A 24,177-nucleotide genomic window follows, 5' to 3' on the forward strand; every position below is an offset into this window, starting at 1 on the left:
CAGATGGTAAAAAAGTTCATACCCTCACTATTCTGTTTGGATGATAAAGTTACTGTGTAGCAGCAATTTAACAAGAAAGTGGTATACCAGTTTGTGTTATGAGGGTTTTTTGGGGGTTATATTTTTTGCAATGCAGGAACCCTGTTTGTTTATTTATAAGTGACAGCTCAGATTCTATCAGCTGCGGTACCACCAGGCAGCAACAAACAGCTGACTTGCAAATGACTGGGGCCAGAGCGCATCCTGGAAGAAAATCCTGCCTAAAAGCCTGTGGCCAAGATAGAAATTAGGTTGAATCCAACCCTTACAATGTCAGATCCGGTTGTAAAATGCACCTTTTCGGCAAGGCCCTGTTCCAGAATCACTGCTCTTAAAAACACACATGCCACACACAGTTTTCTTCCTCCTGGCGTTACAAGGATGGAGAAGAGTAAACATAGTGTTTTGCTCTAGGTTTTCCTAATCTCTGAGGCTTTTACTGAAGACTCTACCCTCAAGCACTGGTTGCCAATCTTTAATGTAAACAGCTGAGCCCACTAACAGAACTTACTCTAGTGTACAGTGAGATAATAAGGTGCCAGTTCACAGTGCATAAACCAGGAAAAGAGCCTGATTATGCTACACCTGCTCTTCTCCCTGTTTACTACTGGTTAAGGGAGGTAAAACCATGACACTGTGAGCTTAACATATACAGAACTGAAGTCATTAAATAAAATATTCTGGGTACTTTCAGACTGCATACACAACCATTACAGCAGGCAGCATATTTTCACATTCGTGGATATTGGGCAGATACTTTAATCAAGGAGAAATAGAACTAATTAGCAAGAACTTAAACAAGTAGGTTATTAAATCTGCTTACAACAGTAGCTAATAATCCTCATATAGGTAATGCATCCAAATAGCATCACTGCAACTGCTTATAATTTGCTCTCCCTTTTTTCCCTTCTATGTACACACAATAACATTTATTTCCAGCTGTCAAACAAACCTTCCACACCCTGTATAAACAATTATCATTCTGTGAAATAGGCACAATAAAAAAATACATGAAGCCCTAAAAATCACAGAATGGATGTTGATATAGAATATATATCAATTTTTGTGGTAGGATTATAGGACATGAAAAATACATCTTATCCTTTGTATAATGGTCAAATAGGGTAGTCTATATAGATCGAGACTGTGGAATTGTACAGAACATGCCATTTGTATCTGTAGCTACTCTATTCACAGAACAGTGTAATTTTTCCACAGTTTATACAACACAGAGAGAAGAATTTGAAGTGATTGAAGAGGCTGCCAAACACCATACACTGCCTTCGGGATATAGATGATACCTTTAGAATTGGTGAAAGGCTAATTAATCTTGACTATTCATGGATGATATAAAAGATAATATGCCTTAGCCTGACAGGATTTTGTGAAGGCAGACGAAAACTAAACCACAATTTTCTTGGCAAGACAGCACACACACAAAAACAATACAGGGGAGTTTAATACACAGGTGCCTGAGAATTTAAATGTCACTTGAAATACAACTTGAAACTCAATCTTGACTGCAGTCATAGCCAGCTACAGGACAGACAGTGTGAGTTTGATGGAACACACAGCTTCAGGCCTTTGGACAAATACTGCACTGGGGGAAAAGGGTGCTATAGGCATTTTATTATAGTATAGTTTTCTAGCAATAAACAAGCTACTGCCTCCTAAGAGATGCAAGTTTCCTGGCAAATTACTATTACATTCTCCAAAGATAAGAATCAATATGTACACAGTCCATAAGGGAACAACACTGTTTGTTTACTGTTTAATATATGTACATGTGTAATACTTGCCCTAATTCTTTATCATGTCTAAAGTTAGATGACAAGCTTCCTAAAACAAAGACTCTATCAACACAGCAATCATGACTCTATTCTGAGTTAAAGACTAAGATCTTATGTCACAGTAGCCCAAACTTCAAAGGAGCAGCATCCAGCCAGAGAGCTCCATCATAGAGCACAGTCAAAACTAAATTACCCTGCAGCCCAGATGAATGTTGCAGCTTACACTGTACTTAATGGATAGATTAATTCCTATACCTGAGGCTTCAAATGACTGACAGTAATCAAACTCTTTTGTTCTATAAAAGTACTCAGCAACTCTTGTAGTTATGAGTTACAGACATGTAATGGGTTAACTACCTGTTTCCCTCCAACACAGAAGGGAGGGGAAATAACAAAAAACCTTCCAGGTTGAGATAAAGAGCTTCAATGAGAGAAAAATGAGATAATACAAGCTACAATTACCTTAGCCTATTTGCAGAAATGGCATAGCAAAATGGAAAACTAGCAGCAGAAGCCAGTGACTGATAGCCCACAACCCCCTCCTGCCACCATCCCAGTAGAAAAAACCAACAACCAACCCTGGAACCTGAAAGCAGCACCAGAACAAGAAGCTTCTCATGTTACAATCTCAGCTTCAAGGACCATGATTGCTCCAGCCAGCACTTAAAATCATAGAATCGGTCAAGGTTGGAAAGGACTACAAAGATCACCTAGTTACAACCCCCTGCCATGGGCAGGGTCACCCTACCCTAGGTCAGGCTGGCCAGAGCCTCAATCCAGCCTGGCCTTAAACATCTCCAGGAATGAAGCCTCAACCACCTCCCTGGGCAACCCATTCCAGGTTCTCACCACTCTCATGCGGAACCTCCTCATGGCCACTTTGAATCTCCCCACCTCCAGCTTTGCTCCATTCCCCCTAGTTCTGTCACTACCTGGTAGCCTAAACAGTCCCTCTCCAGCTTTTTTTAGGCCCCTTTCAGATACTGGAAGGCCACAATGAGGTCACCTGGGAGCCTCCACTTCTCCAGATTGAACAGCCCCAACTCTTTTAGCCCTCATAGGAGAGGTGCTCCAGCCCTCTGATCATCCTTGTGACCCTGCTCTGGACACGCTCCAGCATGTCTACATTCCTCTTGTCATAGGGGCTCCAGAACTGGATGCAGTACTCCACGTGGGGTCTCACCACAGAGGAGTAGAGGGGGAGAATTACTTCCTTCGACCTGCTGGCTGCACTTCTGATGCAGCCAGGCTCTGGTTGGCTTTCTGGGCTGCAAGTGCACACTGCTGGCTCATGTTGAGCTTCTCGTCCACCAGCACCCCAAGTCCCTCTCAGGGCTGGTCTCCAGCCGCTCACTGCCCAGCCTGGATTTGTGCTGGGGATTGCCAGATATTTCATTTTGAAGCTGGCATGACATAAGTATGATAGAAATAGCAGCAGATTCAACTCGACCTATGACAAGACAGCAATGGGGGCTGTTGGAGGGACTTTGTATATACTGGTAGACTCCTCAATCTTCCTTTAGGTACTGAACACTTAGACATAATACTGGACACAAAAAGTAGTATTATAAGGACCTAGAATGGCCTAAACCCCCAAGAGAGCAGGATCATTTAGCAAAGAATTCACCCTTTTAAATACTATTTGTCACATTCACCTGGCTTGCACTGTTTTATTTTGTACATGGACAAAACATAAAGCATAGTCAAAAGCAATTTTCTCTTCTGTTCATGACATTAAGAATGGTGCCTACCTCCTAGTTAATCCATTTAAAATTGGATTACTGGCAACTATACAGATGAGTGGTTGCAGGCAGCAGATGCTTCATGTGGCTTATACATTTTTAGCACGACTCTATATTGGAAGTCTTCACCCTTGCTTATGCTACCGAAAGTACTTTTTTCAATGGTTTAATTATAGCTTCTTTGAAATGAGGTAGCATTACTTGCACACTAGAAAACAGACCCATTCTTCGAAGTCTTGGGTTTGATTTCTAATTTCTGTGTTGTTATTATTACCAGTTTTTAAAAATCCAAACCTACACTAGTATGACATCACATCTCCACTACCCCATTTTCTGCTGCTCAGCAAGACAGAAGGTAGTAAGGGTACATGCTGCTAAACCAGACAAAAATCTTTTATTTATCATTCCCAAATCTCCAGGGTTTCAGTACCACTCAGGTTAACATACTTCTCATACAAATTATTTAACACTTAGCTGTTTGAAGGATTTACACCAGATACTTCTCAAGGCAATTCACCACTGTAGAATAAATCACTTTTCTGCAGTTCTCACTTGTATAATTTTTTATATCTCTTTGTCTAGATACTGTGATCTATATGAGATAGCTTTACCACCAATGTTTCTGGGACATAAAACCAGAAGTAAGCATGTGTTTCACTCCAGAAATGTCAGCCTAGGATAAATCAACATCACTCACCCTATGATTCAAACAAAACAGAAGTGACGTCACGCTTACATTATTACTACAACCCTTTAAAAGACCTCTGTTTTTTAACATTTTCAGCCATGTATCTTACTCTAGGAATCACAAATAATTCTTGAGCTCTTTACAAATTAAGTCTGTAGAAACCCCTAATTATCATATAAGAAGATAGTATTTCTCCAATATTTTGGAGCAAAGCTGTACTAGTCTTTTCTTCACAGAACCTTGCTATATATAAACAACAACAAATACAATAAATACTAAAAAGAGGCTGATGAAGTTTTGGTCAGTGGAAACAGAATTCTCAGACAAGTGCAAGAGGGTTATTTTTGCAGTTCTATTATTGATTTGATAAATTCTAAGTCACTGAATTGGAGTTTAATTACTGCTGGTAAAATACTTAGTTTCTAAACAGAAAAGACTGTATAACATTCTAATCCTCAATTTAATCCAGGTGACTTTGTTTCTGATGTAACAGAAATAACTGGCACTTTATAAACTCAGAAGAGTCTGGGTCAGTTTTAGGATTTGAGGAAAGTGAAATTTTGAAAAAGTAAAAAAATAAAATCTAAACTGATATCTGGCAAAGAAGGCTAAGGGACCTTGCCCACAGATGTCATTATAATAAAACCCTGAAAATCTGAGACTGGAAAGTCCCTCATGGGCCATCAAGCCTAGCTTCCTGCTACCAGAAACACAGATAATTAATCCTTTACGTAAATCTAAGAAGGGCAATTAATCTGAGGGGCTTGCTTCACCATTGATCCACTTTCAAGGCTGTGCCAGAACATAATTTCTACAGTATTTATACATTTTTTTTCCTTAGAATTGCTATCTACATTTACTCAGGCCCATTATTATTACAGTTTTTAAAGTTTGCCTTACCTTTCATCTTACGTAGTAACTTTGTCAAAGTACCTATCCTATTGAAAACATTCATGGGACTTCTAAAGAAAGAAGTCCTACTCTTCTGCAGACTGGAGTTTTCTTAACCAAGCAGACATCTTTCAATCTTGCACCGTAAGATACATCCTCTGTTGTTCTTATCATCCTACACACTCTCTCATAAATGTGTCTCACTTTTAAAGTCCACTTTCAAAAATACTCTCTCTGCAGCTTGTACTTATTTTTCAAGCACAGACACATTTAAAATAACAAATGAGATAAAATCAGAGATGGGACTGGATCAGGAGTTCCACCTCCTGTCTGTAATTGTAAAGGACTGGGTTGTAAAAAGGTTAAGGGAAAAAAGCACCTGCAGTGAAGATGGATCTCAAGTTACCAGGCTGTGCTTTTATGTCCTCTCCTGTAAGCAAACATATAACTTACAAACATGACAGATGATGAGGAAGAAGTTTATTTTTCCTGGTTTTTGTATTTCTCATTAACCAGATAATTCCTACATTACATGCATGAAAGTATGCTATAGTCTTGGAATACGATGAGCCTTTATTTCATCAAGACCATTTACAATAGCACAAACACTTTCCCTGCCTCTGAACTCAGACATTCTAGGAAGGCTTTTGTCTTTGTCAGAGCTGCATCACTTAATTATTCTATGATTAACTGTGTCTCTGTCTTTATCACTCATTTCCAATTTGCAGCAGACTTCTTATTAACAGTTCTTAAGTACCTGACCTTGTACTGGAACATTTAATTCCATTTCTATTAATGCTGTTTTAAGGTCACCCTGATCTTCCTATGTATTATTCTCATCTTTCCGTGATTTCTCAGTGTATGAGATTGATTACAGTATTTTTCTTTCTGGACCATGACATTTCAGTAGTACTTTATTATTTCACATTGCTCAGGATAATATGGACTACTGGTAAGCAGTAGAAAGAACAGGTAGATACAATAAATGAAGCTGGTGAGGGGCACTGTTTTCACTGACCACCGAAAACTCAAGTGCAAAGACAGAAGAATGCCATGCCCCTGCTCCAGACAGGTTCCAATTTCACATAATTTCATTTTTAGCATTTAAAATGAGTCCGCTATTACTTTTTATACTATCCATCATCTTCAGATGAAGTACCTGTCAAATATGATTCAATCCACTGAAGATACTATTAGAACACAACTTTTTCTTTCTAGTTTAGTATCCTAATTTAACCATGACAGTCACATGCCCACACTTACATAAAATTATCCTGAACTCCAATGACTAGTTTCTAAACAATGAAAACCAACCTCATCCATATTCTGCCTCACAGAATGCCATTTTAAGGCACAACAATGAAAAAGCAATTTTGATATACTCATTGACATCTTCGAATTTCTTCTAAGGAGACTTCTTGGGATTTGGTCTTTATTTGAAGTGAACATCTACGAAATTGGTAATAAAATGGTAAAGAACCCTGTGTTTATGTGTGTTTCAGTGCATGATCCTACATCAAACAATAGATACCAATTCAAATACAAACAATGCTGTTTGTTATCAAGATACATTACATACAAATGCCATCCCCATCATGAATCAGGACTTCTTTCCTGGCTTGGATTGAGGGATAGTCTCTAAACCAGTCCAGATTTATCTACAATAGCATATTTTCTCTCTCAAAAGGATACTTTGAGATCTAATCCCAGTCATCACTTCTGTTAAAGACATTTTTCATTAAAAACAAAATACTGGGTTGCTTTGGGCCTAAATACATGTGTGATATTTTTATAAATAGATGTGAGTAGAATGGCTTATCTGGCTCTTTCTCAATCAATTACCTTAAAACAAATCAAATGTCACCTACCTGCCTCAGTCAGTATGGAGCTTTATAACTACTATTTGGAGAACTTGTTTCCAATTAATTATGGCCACCATATATTTACTGGGCTGAGTATAACTTTGTATACTTTATAATGGCCTTGGTATTAGTTTTGCTGTTCGCTAAATGCATTTTCTTTCCTGCCTATAGTTTTCTGCTCCTTTACTGAATCCCCTTTCTCTGCTAGGGAGGGTTCATGGGTGATAGAGCAGCTGCTGAATTTTAGTCTTGTTATAGGCTAAATTCAGACAAACTTTAGGCTGAGTAGGTTACTAAGGGATGGAAAATGATGTGAGGTTTAAGCATCTGAGTAGGAACTCCAAGTGACACTGTGAATAAACAGAAGTGTGTATTGCAAGACATCCAGGGAGAAGAGCAGTGGGAACTGGATACTCTTCCTATCAAAGACAGGCAGGGTGAGAAAAAATGGCACAGTGGCTTCTGCATGCAACTACAGAAAGAAGAGGCTTGTCTTTAGAGCCAATCTCCTCCTTCAAGCAGATACACAACCGGGAAGGCTGTAGGCAATTCTTATTGAATTCCTATTCTCTCTTTCACTACCTGCATTTCTCACACTATCTCTGCAACACACCCCTTTTTTCCAAGGCCGGTCCATCACTGTTCAATGCACATACATTTCTGTTATGCACCACTCTGTATAAAGGAGATGAACAACATCCTTCAAGAAAAAGCTTAAAGCAGAATCTCATAGGCAATGGAGCTGAATAAGAAATATAGCATCTTCCTTTCATGAGAAAATGAAAGCAACCACTCTTCCACAGAACACCCAGAGAATCAGCTGAAACATTAATGAGCAAAAGGAACACACACCAGATCCTTTGCCTGCTTTATTTGCTCTGCTTTGCCATGAATGGCAGAAGATATAAATACTATTGTTAGCCTTAGGGCTCTCTTCAAAAATGCTTGTCTGTATCAACTCATATTGTGAAAAAGTGTCAGTAGCTTGTTAAACCACTGCAGGCTGAAACTGAAAAATGGCACAATAATTTTTCCAACCAGTGCATACAAGATCAGAGCAGTTAAAAGAGGTTGACAGGTGGCGTACACATCCCAAGGCCCTAACTCACTAGAGGCATAACAGCATCCACTGTAACTCTAATAAAAACAGTCCCAGTAAAAACACCATTAAAAGCAGCAAGTAGCCTGTTATATCTTTGACCTCAGGGTCATTCCACCATAGATCATCTGGCAGCCCAGTAAGAAAAGTGTAATTGTATTTTATTCCCACGCACAAGGCTAAGAGTATCAGATGCTCAAATATCAGAAAGTGGTTTGAAAAGACAAATTTATATTGATTGCAACAATAAAAATCAGTGCCAAAGGACAATCTCTTTATAGATATGTCTTCAAAGAAATTGTATAATTTTACAACTCTGGTTTTGTTCTGTAAAATAGCAATTATGTTAATGTTCTAGTGTTCAGGCTTGTAGCTCTTAAGTGGAAATAATTTAGTTATAGGTCATAGTTAATGAAGACTTCAATGCATACTCTATTTGTGATGACTAAAAATATTTTGTAGCAGAGAGTAGAATATGTTAGAGCAAAACTTCTAGTAAACCATGCTAATGGTTGTAATTTACAAATTAAAAAGAACTATGCTTAGTCTTTGAAGAAAGTTAGGGAAATTTTCCCCCCTCCTATATTCTACCCTTCCCCAGTGCTGTTTTTTGTTACAGCTCTACAATCGTATTGTAAATACATTCAATTCAGAATACTTGCAGCATCTTGAAATACATATTAAAGTAGATAGACCAACGGTAATTTGGCATCTAATTTGAAAACAAATTAAATCATGATAGAACTTAACAGAAGACAGGATGTAAAGCATCAGCACTACACAGTTTTAGTTTTCGTTCTTCAGGTTGGAGGAAAACAACTTGTCTTTCCCAAGGTGGTAAATAAAATCTAGCAGCATTCATTGCAATAACTCAGAGGCCTTATGAGGCACCCAAAAAAGGTAAAGTTCACAATGGAAAAAAAGAGGCTAAGGAATTATTTATAGGGATGTGCTTGGGCCCTTAACCTGTAAATAAATCATATCAAGATTTTTTCATGTGAGTGAAGCCTCAGATTTATTCCTCTAGAGAAAGACACAAAAGCCTGCACTGCTTTGTGAAGCAGACCTCATAAAACAGTAGCTTAGAGGCTGAACAGAGCTCATTTGAATGTTAAGCACCAGCTCTGCAGAGTTTGAAGTTATCTTACATCAACCTGCAAAGAACTCTAAACCACAGCCCAACTAAGCTTTGAAGAAAAGATGTAAGAGCATCTGCAGGAGAAAGGGCTGTGCACGGTACAGAACAAGAGCATGTGTTCCTAATCTAGGCTATGAAATCCTACCAGCTCTTAACACAAACATAATGTGGCCACTGGTTAATGGGCATTTTCAGACATACACAGTATATAGTAAATGGTTACCTGTTGTTTTAAAAGTATCAGAGAGTATTACTCAGCTACTAATACTACACAACTTCAAATACTACTCATTGAGTATGACCAGCTGGACCCCTTATCTGGGCAAAGTTGCTTTCCACTGCACTACACCTAAATTTTACCATTATGTTTTACTTATTCCAGTCATAGAGACCTGCTTCTAAGTCGTGGCAAAAAGCTTGTTCAAGGGTTGCTGTGTCACTGTCATGTGTGCAGCCCTGCACATGCAGAGATGTAGTCAGGGCAATGCCCTCTGATGGCATCACCCAACTGGCACAGACCACAAGGCTACAGCTATGCACAAGATGAGCAGAGCTGCTAGGGAACACCTTGCTGCTGTACAGTCTGAATGCAGAAGTCTGGGCATGCGAATTACCCAGGAACCTATCTTGCATAAATTTCAGCCTCTGTGTTCAGCATAAGGACTTCACCTAACCACAGTGTAAAGAGCATGTAAGTAGACAAATTGGTTGTATTACTCAAAATACAACTGGTTTGTATACTCAAAATCCTCCAACTATTCCACATCATAAATTTGGATGGGCACACAAACCTTTCTACTCCAAAATTAGAAAGGTGAAAATAATGTTTGCATGACAGAAAAAGAAAGAAAAAGCACTTCCCAAGCACTCCCTGCATTTTGAATATCCTAATGCCAACTGGCTCAAGTAGCAAGCCTCAACTATGGCACATACACTAAATCTGCTCCAAACATCAGCACAAGAATGGTTACTGCACTCAAGCTGAATTGGCAAACACTTGTGGTGACTTCTATAGTTGATGATAAAAGAACAGACAAGGAGAGGTAACAAATCTACTTTCCTTAAATGAACAATCCTTAGGGGACATCAACACAATAATTCACACAAAGCAAGTAATACTTGCCCCCAGAATATTTTGGTTTTAGACAGTGTGTGTCACTGGAGAAGCACTCAGTACTCAACATTTGCAGAAAAGCAAACTGAAAGTTCTAAAAATAAATCAAGTATAGTATGTGTTCTAAAGGTGTAAGGATTGCTACTGTAATTCCAAAAAATGGTGCAAGAACAGGGCCTGCCTGCTGTATGTACACTGATCAAGATCAAATTTAGTTTCAGTACTTGATTTCTAAGAATTTTCTGTTTATCAGAGAGATTACTACAATTTTCTCTTTTGAAATGTGATTTTTTTTGCTTTCCACCTTTTTATGTAATATTGTTGTTTGTCCTGTAACAAATGTCTACTTGAAAACATGAATGCTAATATAAAAAAAATACATAAATGAAGTATAAAGACTGTTTTCCCCCTAATTGTTAGCATAGAGCTATTCACCTTTTGAAGCAGTAAAATTCAATGGTGACCATTGTTACAACATATTTAAATGGTGACCATTGTTATAACATATTTAAATGAGGGCAGCATGATTAGTTCTGCATAAATGCATGGCGGGGAGGGCCTTGAAATAAGTTGTTGTAAAGTGATCTGAACGATAAGTAAGTTTTATTGCTACTTTACTGCATATATACTATGAATAGAGCTGCCCAGATAAAGGCATTCAGCCAGATGGAATAAAGGGGAAGAGCAGGAGGTACAGTCATTTCCCCCCCCCCCCCCTTACAAAATATTTTGTTGAATAAACATTCCCATTATTATCCTCTCTGCAGGGATTTTAAGGAGTGCCAGTAGGTGAAGCCCTGTATGTTGGCTACAGGCAGTGTGACTCTGGAATTCCCCCTGCTACTTGGCCTTGAGTCTCTGGGTGCCAGACTCGAAGGTGGCAAAAGAGAGGAGGGGACAGCACCGGAGTGGCAGCCCAAGGGGTGACTGGGCAGGTGAGGGCTGAACAGGGAGCACCAGTCATGATGCTGCCAGAGGGAGAAAGAACAGATTCACGTGACAGAGAGAGGACTTGTACATATCCAGCGCATCTGGCTGTGAAACCAGCACATCAGAGGAGAAGAGTGAAGAGCCTCTGTGGAGAGTGTTCAAGAAGGGACAACAGCAAGAACTCATTTTTCATTTAAAAATCAGGACTTAAGACAGATGATGCAGTACTCCTGTGACACTAACAGCTCATATCAAAGAACCAAAAAAACCTAAAAACCAGATGGGCTATTACTATGATACAAAGTAACACCTGGAGCCCCTACAGACCAGCGTCACTGGGTTTGGAAGGCATCCTGTCATGGCACACAAAGGGGCAAGTGGAGCAGCCCAGCATGCCGGAGGAGGACCAGGGGCATGCATGCAGAGAATTGCCTGCTAAGCTCACATTCATCAGGTATGCACCCACACACCGGGCATGTGATGGCACAGCAGCACTTTGGAGAGAGCTGTCAGGAGGTGACCAGCAGTTGTTTCATCACCTAGAAAGTTTATGGGGTCCCACATTTTTGGATTAGAATGGAAATCAATGACACAAAGTCAAGCTGTTATACCAGCAAGCCTTTAAAGATAATAAATTGTAATACAGCTATGTTAACACATTTATATGAATGATGCTGCCAATGCAGAGCTGACATAAATATGAGTGACCTGTGTAGATTTGGACATCCTAGTATGAAGGGCAGCACTGGCCATGGCAGCATCCTTTTCTCTGATTTTCACATGAAAGGAATACTTCCTCATGTCTGAGTTTGTGCTGTAGTAATACTGTGGCCCTTCCCACTACAAATACCTAGGAGAAAAGCAACATGTGTTCGATAGGTCCTGTCCCATTTCACTCTACTCTGAAAACTTACACAGCTTTTCTGTACTTATGAGTAATAATTTATAATTAATTAATAATTAGTTGTTCTATTAGTTTTCTTAATTTTAACTAATCACAGTGACAAAACCTCCTAATTGAAATCAGCAGTGGAATAAGATTCCAGATTCTTTGGCAGACTGCTTGGATTAATATGAGAAACATATTCTAAGTTGCCAGACTTGAACATTAGGGAAAGGTGGTTAATTACTGTAAGGCATTATGACATAAGCTGAAGTATAAACTGAAGTGGATTGAACTCTGTAATCATTAATACACTCAGGAAGTCTGGTAACTAGGCTTGTCATCTATATAAACTACATGCTGCAATCTCTTTACTCAAAGCTGGCAGTATAACAGAAAGAAGACACAAGACTGAATGAAACAAAAAAATCCAAACCACTGGAAATCTCACAGATGTCACTTCTTTCTCCAGACAGATATTTTTATCCCAAAATCTAGCTAAAAGTCCCGAGAAGGGAAAAACAGTCACCACGATCTCAGTGAAGGGAGCTAGGACCCAGCAGTTCACACAAGTGAACTGTTTTGGTTCCACGATTGGACTTCTGTAAGTATAACTGGTTTTGTTCTTAATGATTCATCTGCTGAACTTCAAAACATCACCTTATGCTACACACACACAAAAGGAGAGAAGAATTTGTGGCCTACCATGCTAATCTACAATGACAACTGCAGCAAATAACCCAAGATACTAAAAGAAAGCAAGTTTAAGTAAAGGAGTTTGTCTCTTCACTCACTGTTTGAATGAGATCATTCATACTGGTGAAAGGACAGGAAAACTGGACAGAGGCAGTTTTAAGAAGAACCTGAACACAAATTGGATGATCATTGTTCTCAATTGGATTAAAGTGACTGTGAGATATATAAAGCATTATGGGAATAAAAGGAAGACAATATTAAGCCTTGAGATAAAAATTCTGAGAGCAATTCTGAAGTAAATTTGCCTACTAAATAGGCTCTCAGGCTGTGAAAAAGAACAACTAAAATGTTATTTGGAATTAATCAAGACTACTTTCCTTTGTCCCTACCTTTATTATTTCAGTGTTTAACACGCAATTCTTGCTTTGTTTCTGCAAACGTTGTTGAAGAGAACTCAGGCTCATAAGCACTCCTGGAGTCAATGAAACTAATCATGACTCACACATTTAGCTGTGTACTGAACCCCTTTGACAGACCCTATTTTGTACAAGGAGGCGTGAGCTTATGCTAGCACAACACGTTCCTACTTGCAGCTCCTACAAAATCCCTGCTTACAAACAGCTTTTATTGAAATCTCTGTGACAAATCAGATAAGTGCAGACTCTTCAAAGGAGGAGCAGAGTATCTTTAGGTCTGCAATGTTTTGAATTATCCTTCTAAAAAATAAAGACACATTACAATAACATCATTAGATGAGCATACACTGAACAGATGAAAGCAATTTCTATTCACACAAAGCTTTCTGGTTTTGTTTATTAACTTACACCACACATCAAACTTTTAAGATATCACCTAGTCTCAGGCCAAAGAAGTGCTTTCCCATACTAATTTGGCTGGTTATCTGTTCTTCATTATCCATCCAGATAGATGATTACTTGTTTCAGGCCCAATGTTACTCATTATAACTCATAGTCACTTGCTAAGGTATCATCTGGAAATAAGAGAAAGTACTCTCAGAGGTCCTGAGCAGTCCTCCTTTGTGCAAGCAAACAAATCTATTGCAGAGCATAGCAGCACCCTTTCCTTCCCTTCTTTCCTCCCCCTCATTCAGTCAAGTAGTTGAGAGCAAATAACAGACTCTGCCCCATATCCCATTGCTAAAGAAGTGCCCTGTCAGTTCAGTGTGAGGCATTCTCTCACTCCTCAGCCTGATTACGGTTTCACTGAGATCAATGTACTCTTCCAAGACATTCTTTTCAGATATGAACAAATAAAATTAAAGGAACAACATCAGAAAATTCACTGGTTTGTTCCATTGCCAGTTAAGATGCAGACAAAGCAGCTTAGTCTTTCACCGTTACCTACTAGCTACCAGTGGGGAAAAAAAGAGCATTGCTGCCATACTCGAGCGGTTTAAACTTACTTCTGCCTTTAAATTGAGCAGACAAACACAATGTTTCACACAGTGCTTGAGTGAATAGTGTGAGAATTAGAAGCTTAATGTCATCACCACAATGAGTGCCTCTCTCTGTCCCACTTGCAAATATAGGTGTTTTTGTCAGTTTACAGGGAAACTGAGCAAAATTGATGCTCAGGCACAGAATGTTGTTGCCCCTGGAGCCTTTTTAATGCCAGCATCAGACACTTGTCAAAACTTAGATTTAATATGGTCTCCCTTTCCCTAATCAATTTGCATCTTTGAAAATTCATGCAATTAAATTTCACCTAACTTCTTACATGTCAAAGTTATTTCCTGCAGAATCTAGAGGTGTGGATTAAAAATAATAATAAAAAATACCCTGTGACCAGCATCAGTATGTGACCAAGCATACATCTTAGATAGTTCCATTACTCTTTTCCTGGTAGCAGGCAGAACTTTCAGAGAATTTCCAGATAACAAATGTGATGCCTGATGGTCCTACAACAACACTACATTACAATACCAAGCTCTATTCAGGTCACCTTGATATAAAATTGATATTACAGGGATGGAGAAAGGAAAGTAAAAGGAACACTGAATGATGCATAAATCTGGGGAATAAAGAAAGGCCACTGAAACTAGGCCTCTTCCCTTTAAGAACAGAGAGACAAGGAAAATGTGACATTGAAATCTATGAGGACAATAAAAATACAAGTATGATTTCAGGTACTTCATTCACACAATATGACTGAGAGATGTTCATTAAATGAATTCCTGCCTTGAAGTTACTTAGTAATAAGGCACACATTGAAGACATGATAGCACTATACCATTACAGATAAAGTGTAGTTTAATACCTGAATGCACACTCTAAATCTTTCTTTTGAGAATGGCACTAAGAAACAGCAAGTCAAAAAAACCTAAAACCAATAAGCATTTCCTTGACAACTGGGAAAGAAACTCTCTGCTAATCATGCAGCTAATGAAAAATGATGAAGCTAATCAAAAGCTAAGCTTGGAAAGAAAAAGTTACTGTCCCAGAATTTAGCTGTAAACAAATATACCGAAACAAAATTAAATAACACCAGTCCTTTAACTTAATCACTACCTTTGTATCAATACACAACATAGCACCATGAAAAGTGACAGAACAGTACAAAATTCAGAATCCACTTCTGCCCCATCCAAAGCTGTCATCCTTACTAACCCAGCAAGTGTTGTAGCCAGCTGTGACATGGAGCATGAGCAGAGCTAAGGTTTGGAGAACTGCTGCTGTGACACCGTGTCACTGCTGTGACTTCCAAAAAGTGGAAGAGCAGAAAACACGGAGAGGAAGCTGCCTGAAAAAGGAGATGCTAATGCAGATACTGCAGATAGCTCCTTGAAAAATCTCTGCCTTATTTTTCTCCTCTCCAGGAAGAGCTTCGTGTCCTTTTTGCATCCCTCTGTTTCATCCTCTGTGTTAACTCAGAGCTACTTAGCCTCTAAAACAATAGAATGTAACTTCACCATTTTTTTTATTTAGGTTCATTCTCATTAAGTAATGTCTGAGCAGTTACAAGGGTGCACAACTAATTAAACCACTTGGAGACACGAACCCAAATGTGCACAGGGACTCTCATCAAAAAAGACAATCTTCTCACGGTTACCTGGGATATGTACATACACGCTCACCAGGGCTGAATGAGGACTCCTTAGGCTAGCTCCCGTGCTCAGGGGAGAAGCTCTGAGTGCCAAGCTACTTCTGCGTGCCTTCCAGAGCAAGGCTACATTTATACCCTGCGAGTTGTGCTGTGGTCACTTTCTTAGTTAGTAGGAGGGCCGAGTTCTCCAAGCAACAAAAAGCCTTCTCCTCTCAGAGATGGCAGCTAATATCTGGGTCGTGGAGCTGAACTTTATCAGGACCTAGCAAGCCTCGGGCCTTGCTATTTGAGGGGCAGGGCCGGGGGCAGAGGTGGCCTTGCTGGTTCCTGCCACATGGCACCTTCCAGGCTAATCAGGTGTCAGATTTAATACTCCGAGTAGAATCAAAACTGCAGCAGTTCAGCTCAGCATTTGTATGACCTTTGGAAAGGGAACATACGAAACAGCCACCGTACCCTTGATCTCTCAGTCCTAAACCTTTAGGGAGACTTGCAAAAGAACTTGAAAAGGTAACTCTTCACAACACAATTTAGAACTCTCTTGGATACCAACATTGGTGCTAGTTCTGTGACAAATGACAATCTCTCTTCATGGGAACTTCTTGATATTTCACAGTCTGGAAATGAAATCATGTACCTTGCAATGAAAATATTAATGCATTTATTCCTGGCAATGTTGCACCTGTGCCATAGATACTACCCCTGCTCTCTCAGTCAGACTAATTTATAGGTATCAAATGATTTCTGTTGTCTCAGTTTCTGTATAGCTCTAAAGCTTGCTGCTTCTGTTTCATACTGGAAGAAAGGCACATGTGCATAGAAGATTTCTAGGTTTTCTTTTTCCAGATATGTTGGAGACCTAATAAAAAAAACTACTTCTTCTACAAATCTGGTCTTGGCAAATCTATCAGGACTGCAATAACACGCTTGCAAAGGCTATTTTATTTAGCTTTGTCAAATACAGATCACAATGATGTAGCCTCTGACAAGCACAGACTCGGAGAGAGAACCACCAACATAACCAGGGCTTCTTTACTTTTATTTTAGACTCAAGAGTTTCCTACCAGTTGGAAGGAATATGTGGTTTGCAGTAAGTGGGAACACATAAAAGAGTATCCTAGGGACTCTGCTACATGAGAGGTCTACCATATGGATCTTCTCCTTTTGGGAAGGCTGACTGAATAGTTCGCTCTTCCTCTGCCAATTCTCTGCTAATAGGCCTATGTCAAGTCACCAAAAAAACCCAGTAAAGTTAGAAACCCAGTAAAGTTATGAAATTTAACTCTCCTCAATCAGTACTTCAGCTACTGCACTTTCCCTCTCGTTAATGACATAATTAAATATTTAAAATTAACAACTCAGCCATATATTTTTAATTAAGAGATTACAGTTACTTGTGGTGAGAAACATTTACTGGAAGGATCACCAGGTTAATTGAATTTCCTTACTTTATATGTAAACTTGACAAAAGGGGCTTATTAGATTATTTTTCTTTATGGCTCTTTTAAAAGTGCACAGAGCTTACACCACTTTGGAGTTTCAGGTCTAAAAGTTGCCAGAAAATGATGAATTTTAAAAACTCATGCCAGTGATTCTTGCAAGTGCTCTGAGACAGGTGAAGTATAGAAAATGAGCTGGTAACTATTCCAGTTCCACATTTCAGCAGTTTTTTGCAGTGATATGTTTCAGATGTTGTGCTGGTGAAACATCTGATTTTTTCAAATTTATAGTACTGCTTCTCTCATTCCATTTACAGATGACACAAAATTGGCAGATTACTCCAGGTAAGTGTGCTGCAAATCAGAGGGACCTGAGCAGGCTGGAGTAATGGTCTGACAGGAACCTCATGCAGTTCAATAAAGAGAAATGCAGTCTTGCTCCCAAGGGACAACCTCATGGACCAATACATGATGGGAACTGACCAGCTGGAAATCGCCTAGGCAGCTGTATATATTGTAAGTATCTGCTTGTATATTGTGCTACGCTGTAAATATAAGCTTCATTCAATTTCCAGAGCCGACTGAGTCTAGTCTGGGCGATTTCTAAAGTGTGGGGGGCAGGTAACACCCAAACCATCACACTTAGTATAGCAAAATTGTTTGTAATGAAACTCGTAGTACTTTTCAGTTTAGAGCACTGCTTTGTAAGTTTTGCCTGGCAAAACTACATTTGAGAAGTAAGGAGAGTGACTATAATAAAGATATTTGGCAGGAGGTTGGTTGAACAGCAACGCAGTTTACACCACTCAGCGTATTCCTCTCCAAGTAGCAGTAACTCTGAGTAAGGAGTGAAACTTATTAATTTAAGGAAGAAATCTGGATAGAGTCAACTAGAATGAGAAACATATGCCTCAAATCTCCTAGCCATGCTGATTTCTGTTTGTTCTGTTGTTTTTTAGTTGAAAATTTGTCTTGAGAAAACAAGAATGGGAACAAAGGTTCAACTTCATGGGAGAGCTTTTGCACCAACTACAATTATATATAACAAGACTACTTCTAAAGTGTCCTTAAGTTAAATGCATCTAATTCCCTACTCATCCCCACTTAATTAAATGTATTTTTCATGTAATTCCCAGGGCTCCTTTAATTTCAAAACACAGAAATACTTATGCTGTCTCTAGGCAACTGGCCTCTATGCTGCTGATTTGGAGGACACAAACAACAGACCATTCTTACTGAGCAGTAAGAGTGTTAATAAAGCACTTCAGCAACGAAATCTATTTTTCAACCTTCTATCAATATAAGCAACCCCCCCCACTCCATACACTAAAGAACTTTTTTAAAGAGATATTTTATCTTAATTTACACATCACTATGGAGGAAAGCGAGTCAAAACCCTCTGTGAACATATGTCATATACTGGAACGTTACTATTTACTGTAGGATTTTTGTCCATTATATGAATATTTGCAGTTTGCAGGAGAGATACAAAGCTGTCATTCACTTGCCACTCTTCTGGCTTGCAGTACATGCACTACTTAGTGTAAGGTAATTGCAAATTACATTGACTACTAGGAGATAGAATAAGGAAAGTAGCAATTTAACATATACAAATCTGTACAAGCTACTATACAAGCAGATTAAATTGGCTCTGTTTTCCTTAAGAGACTAGGTAGTTGGACAAGAGAGAAAAATCAGAGATCTTAAGAGACAGGTGGGTCTGTGAGAGAGAGATCACTTCATAGGCCAGACTCGGGTAAATGAGATTGCTCACAAAGTAGCCTGTACTTGCAAACCTAAAATCACTTGGATGAAAATAAAGTGGTACTGTTTCTAATTACCTCATATGAATTGAGATTGTATCATCAAAAAGATCAGTAAAAATCAGAATTCAGCATCAGGATGTGCTCCCCAGGTGCTTAGTATGCATACACACAGGGGTTTCTACCTCAAAGCTCAAAAAGTTTCTTTAAACACATATTAAATACAGATTTTCTGCACTAACAAGTTAACTACTTATTAATGGTTTTCAAAGTAATCTTAACTATTGTATTTATTTTTTTTTCATTATTTATATGTTCTCCAGCTGCATCTATGATATATTAGTACATCACATAGAATTTCTGTGTCCCATCTAAATTGCTTTTCTTCATTTACTCATAGTCTGTTTAACTTTTGAAGTACTCCTCTATTTTTCATCTAGTGATCTATGAAGAACTACAGATTTATGACCCTGTACTAATAAACCTCATTTATTTGGTGTACTGTAACACACATGAACAAAAAGGGGAAAATGGAGGGAGAAGAAAAGGGGCGGGGGGAGAAGAAAAGGAAAAGGAAAAATAAACCAAAATCCTATGGTAGACTTTAGCAGAAAAATCTGAGATAAAAAGAAATTACAAATTCAGTTGTAGAAAACAATCTCAGCCCTCCTTTTAACCATGTTTATTCCCCACCCTCAGCTAGCGAGTGCCCTTGAAACACTCCTCATAAAAAATCTCAAGCAGTATGTTTGATTAATTAAGGTTACATCACCACCTGTCAGAAGAGTATTGTACTCTCTTGTTTGTTGAACATCTTATCTTCGTGAAAGCTCTGGCTGGAAAAAGTGCCTTGAGAGTGGGAGTGACAGAGATATTTGTTCCAGAAATAAGGGCATGCTAGAAATTTGATAGCATAGGCATCAGGTAACTTGTGGTTATAGTGCAGCTCAAAATGAGGTTTCAGTTGTTTAAGAGGTTGGCAATATATAAATTTGATAACATGGATTCACAAACTTTAAGGTCAGAAAGGTATATTTTTCTGATATTATTTCATTCAGCCCACTGTGTAGCATAGTTCTTCCTGGTAGGACCAAGAATTTATGCTTAGCTGGATTGTCTTCAGTCTGTATCTAGCTTATGGTTCAGTCTTGATCTGAGGACATCAAGAAATGTAAAATTAATCTGTTCCAAAAATGCTCATTTCAAAAAATAATTCCCAACACTAAAAAAACCAAGAAAAATAAAAAAGTTATGGGGTCACCAATTTACATTTTTCTATCTTCCAGATACCTTTTACTAAGTATCTTAAAAAGCTTCTTAAGCCATAATCTTCTTGAAGATTCAAATTTGCAGTAAACAAACATTTTAAAAAACCCTACACAAACTCACCCAACCATTTTACAGAAGTGTCTTGTTCTAAGATATCTTTTTGAATCAGCTTCATAATTCATGGTTGTGTGTTTCTAGTCCTTTGAAACTGTGGATGCTAGAACTGTACGAGACATCCTGGTCACATAACCACAAAAAAATACTTACCTGCTGGCAAGATGTTCTCTTATTCTACATACTGTGTTTATACATCAAGGACAGTGCCAATCAACCCTTTTGCTATCATTCCACACAGGGAACTCTCATGCATCTGTGTGACCACACTGCACACTTTTCCTTTGAACTATATCCAGTCTGGTCTCTCAGACTGGATGCCTCACAAAACAAACTAAAGGAAAATGGGCTTGTTGGGAAACTGGCTTTGAAAGCACACTTCCCATACACACTAAGGCATCAACATAGCCCCCCTGTGAAACCTAGGTGGTTTCAAAGTAATTGCTTTCATTTGTAGATACAGACTGAATTCCTTGTCCTTAAATATACAAGCTGTATATAGTTCCAGTAAACTACCCAGGCACAAATTCACATGAATCACCTGCTTCTTTATGTCGTTTCTCTATCTTTCATGAGTTTTATCAATACTCACTCTTTTTTGTTTGTTTATTGATGCAGATCCTGCATATGAACAAGATGAGTACTAATTCTATAAGGACCACACTTCAATTATTGCTAATAAAGGAGAACATATTGTCACATCTTGTATTTCAGTTGCAGCATCTATAAAGGTGAGGTAATGCTCATTAGAAAGGTGAGGTGCTGCAGCTTGCTCAATCTGCCCAGCTCCATCCCGCAGTTTGCTGGAATGGCCTTGAGGGATCTCACATAAGGCCAGCTTGGTGTGACAGAGAGCTGGCAGAATCATCAGGGAGTTAATTATAACTGTAAGGAATATAAATGTAAGGAAATCCTGAGTTGCCTGAAGACAGAACCATTATGTTTCAGCTGGCAATGGACTCTGAGGGATTTGTCGCTCAGACAAAATGGCAAACCTCTGCTTTGGCCTTGTTTCCTTGGGCTGCCCACATAAAAGGATAGGGAGAAAGTGTCACAGAATGATCCACATAGCTGAGGAAGAGATGTTGTAAAAATGTCTTTGCTGTGGAATGGCACTTAGTAAGACAAAGAAGTTATCCTCATATTTGTGTTATGAAGGACTTTTAAAGTAATAGATTATTTATTCAGATAAGCAAACACATTTATTCTGTCAGAGAATGAAAGAAAGGCTAATTTGCCTTCACATCTTATGAAATACCTTATTTCTACCAGTGGCTTCAACCCCTTTGAAGAATCAAGGTAAAAGAGTCATGTTCAAATTTATTCTACAGATATTTACGAGTTTGACCTTGACCTATGAGTATCAGGTGTGGGGTGCATTTATTTCTCTTGATCCATGTAAATAAGTACTTCAACCCCCCTGTGAAACTCAACTCTCATGCCTTGCCACTCAGAATCAAAGGCTTTTATGCCAGACAGACCCTCTGCCAGGTTCTGTCAGCAGGAATAAAGAGCTGTGATCAGCTGCGTGATGAGGACAAGTAAAAGGGACATCAGGCACAAGGAAATGTGTGCAAACTGCTGCTCGGTAAAAAGGTCCATGAGAAGGCAGCAGTAGCAGCAGCAAACTGAAACAGTGGCAGCCAAAATAGGAGTTCAAAGGAAGGTTGCATGAATGCCAGCAGTACAATAATGCTTTTCTACATGACAAAAATTTGGGCATCTTTCCTAAAAAGATTAAAACATTGCACAGACTCATTCTGTGCAAAACACTTCTGAGATCACTGTGTTCCTCGCTCTACTTTTCCAACATACAGAGAATACTGATTTATTTAAGATGTTATTCTCTATTTTCTCACTAAAATACTTCTGTGTTTTGGGGGGCCACCTGGAACTTAAAAGCAACAGTAAATTACTTATCCTGACAAATTGCTATAGGAGTTTAAAGGCTCTGAAACCTTCTCAAACTGATTCTTACCTTATCAGCAGAGAAGGAAATGATCTTCAGTTCAGATTAGTTCCTCTTACCACCTCTGCTGGGAGGGAAGGTAAGGACTTCAAATATCTTGCACTTGGTGCAGGCACTAAAGCTGTAATGTAAAATAGCAATTCTTTACTTCTGTTATTATTTATTTGTTGGCTGTTATTTAACCTTTATGACAATTAATTATTAAGATACTTTGGAAGAAATCTCTGTCATAGGTGAATTATAAAATTCAGTTATTCTGATAAGCACTCAGAATTGTTCCAGAAAATAGTCATATTTGGTATGGCCAGGTTTGGACTTAATTCCACATTACTCAGAATGAAACTTTGTTCAAAGGTTTTAAAATGTACTCTGAAAGCAGGCAGGAGTATTTCCAATAGAACATACAGAAAGCAAGCTCATGTAATTCTTGTTTGCATAGCCTTCTGCTTAACAGGGGATGAGGATCTGAGGCATACCCCTTTCCTCCCTCCTCTTTGATGGTTTTGTTTCACATCTTCATGGTGCCTGTATTACATGAATTACTGCTTTCTGTTTATTTAAAATAATAAAGTTGGTTTATCAGGTAAAAGCAGATGCTAAAACTAGATTCTCTAATTATCACATAAAATGGATCCATCCATATGTATGAATTTATCAGGCAATAACAGGTACTGAATATTTATCCCCTCAGACACAATAGCTACACATTACAAATTTATGACTGCACACAGTAGCTACTATGCAGCTTCCTTTCAGCAGTCTCAAATGTATAAATCTCACTTATCTCTCCTGGGGCTGTGATGGGGCTTGGATTTGTTTCAGTTTTACTACCTTCAGCTTGTGTAACTACAACTGATCATGCCATTGTGGTGCCCACTAAATTTCAGATTTTGCTGCCATGGATTTGTGTATATTGGGAGGTTAGTAAACACACAGATTAAAAGTATTAAACAGGCAAGTGATGCTTCCAAATCAAATGGAGACATTTTCCAAGTCACCTTGAGATACAGAGCTTCAAGCATCTCATGAATTTCTCATGGTGGTGGCCTGAGGTGAAATCCCTGTAGCACATTATTCAGGTGTGGGATGTTTCAGTGAACTTGAAAATAGCTTTCTTAACAAGGGAAGAAACATCAGAATATGAAACTATGTAAATGTGGAAGCTAACAACCTAGTCACTACATAAAGACCTAGAGAATACAGTACGCATATGCTTTCTCACTTTATCTTAATGACAAACTTTATCATCAGCAGCACACTTTTAACACAAACAGTTCAAGTTTCTATTACCATGTTCTTGCATAGTACACTGCCCTTGCTAGCACACAGCATATATGGGGTTAGTGAAAAATCTGGTAACAAAACTCCAAGTCAGAAAATCACTCAAGTAGGAGACTGATGGAGCAAAGAAGACAGCGTTTAGGTAAAATATATGATATTGGCACCCTGCCCTCAATGTCTCTACAGTCTGACTTTTTTTCAATATAAACCAAGACCAAGGGCCTTCTGACCAGTTGAATAAGTTATTTTGATTATAGGCATCCTAATAAACACTAGTTTCCTATAGACTTGTACCATTTGATTTTTTTGTTTCTTACCTTTAGCTCCCTTTTTCCTTCCCTCTACCTTCTTATACCACTTCAATGAAGAAAAATCAGTATATTCTGCAGCTGAGGGCAGTAAACCTC

The 24,177-nt window shown here is 38.6% G+C and overlaps 1 protein-coding gene across 1 annotated transcript in view; it reads right to left on the reverse strand.

The window, feature by feature from the left end:
* The window catches only part of SPOCK3 (SPARC (osteonectin), cwcv and kazal like domains proteoglycan 3), a 349,520-nt gene that overhangs the window by 208,866 nt on the left and 116,477 nt on the right, over positions 1–24,177 (reverse strand). The window contains exon 3 of the mRNA XM_064148791.1: positions 22,499–22,610. The gene's annotated coding sequence lies outside the window, so the exon portion shown is untranslated. The remainder of the gene's footprint in view (positions 1–22,498; positions 22,611–24,177) is intronic.

The sequence above is a fragment of the Pogoniulus pusillus genome, chromosome 9 (genome assembly GCF_015220805.1).
Source record: "Pogoniulus pusillus isolate bPogPus1 chromosome 9, bPogPus1.pri, whole genome shotgun sequence".
NCBI lineage: Eukaryota > Metazoa > Chordata > Aves > Piciformes > Lybiidae > Pogoniulus > Pogoniulus pusillus.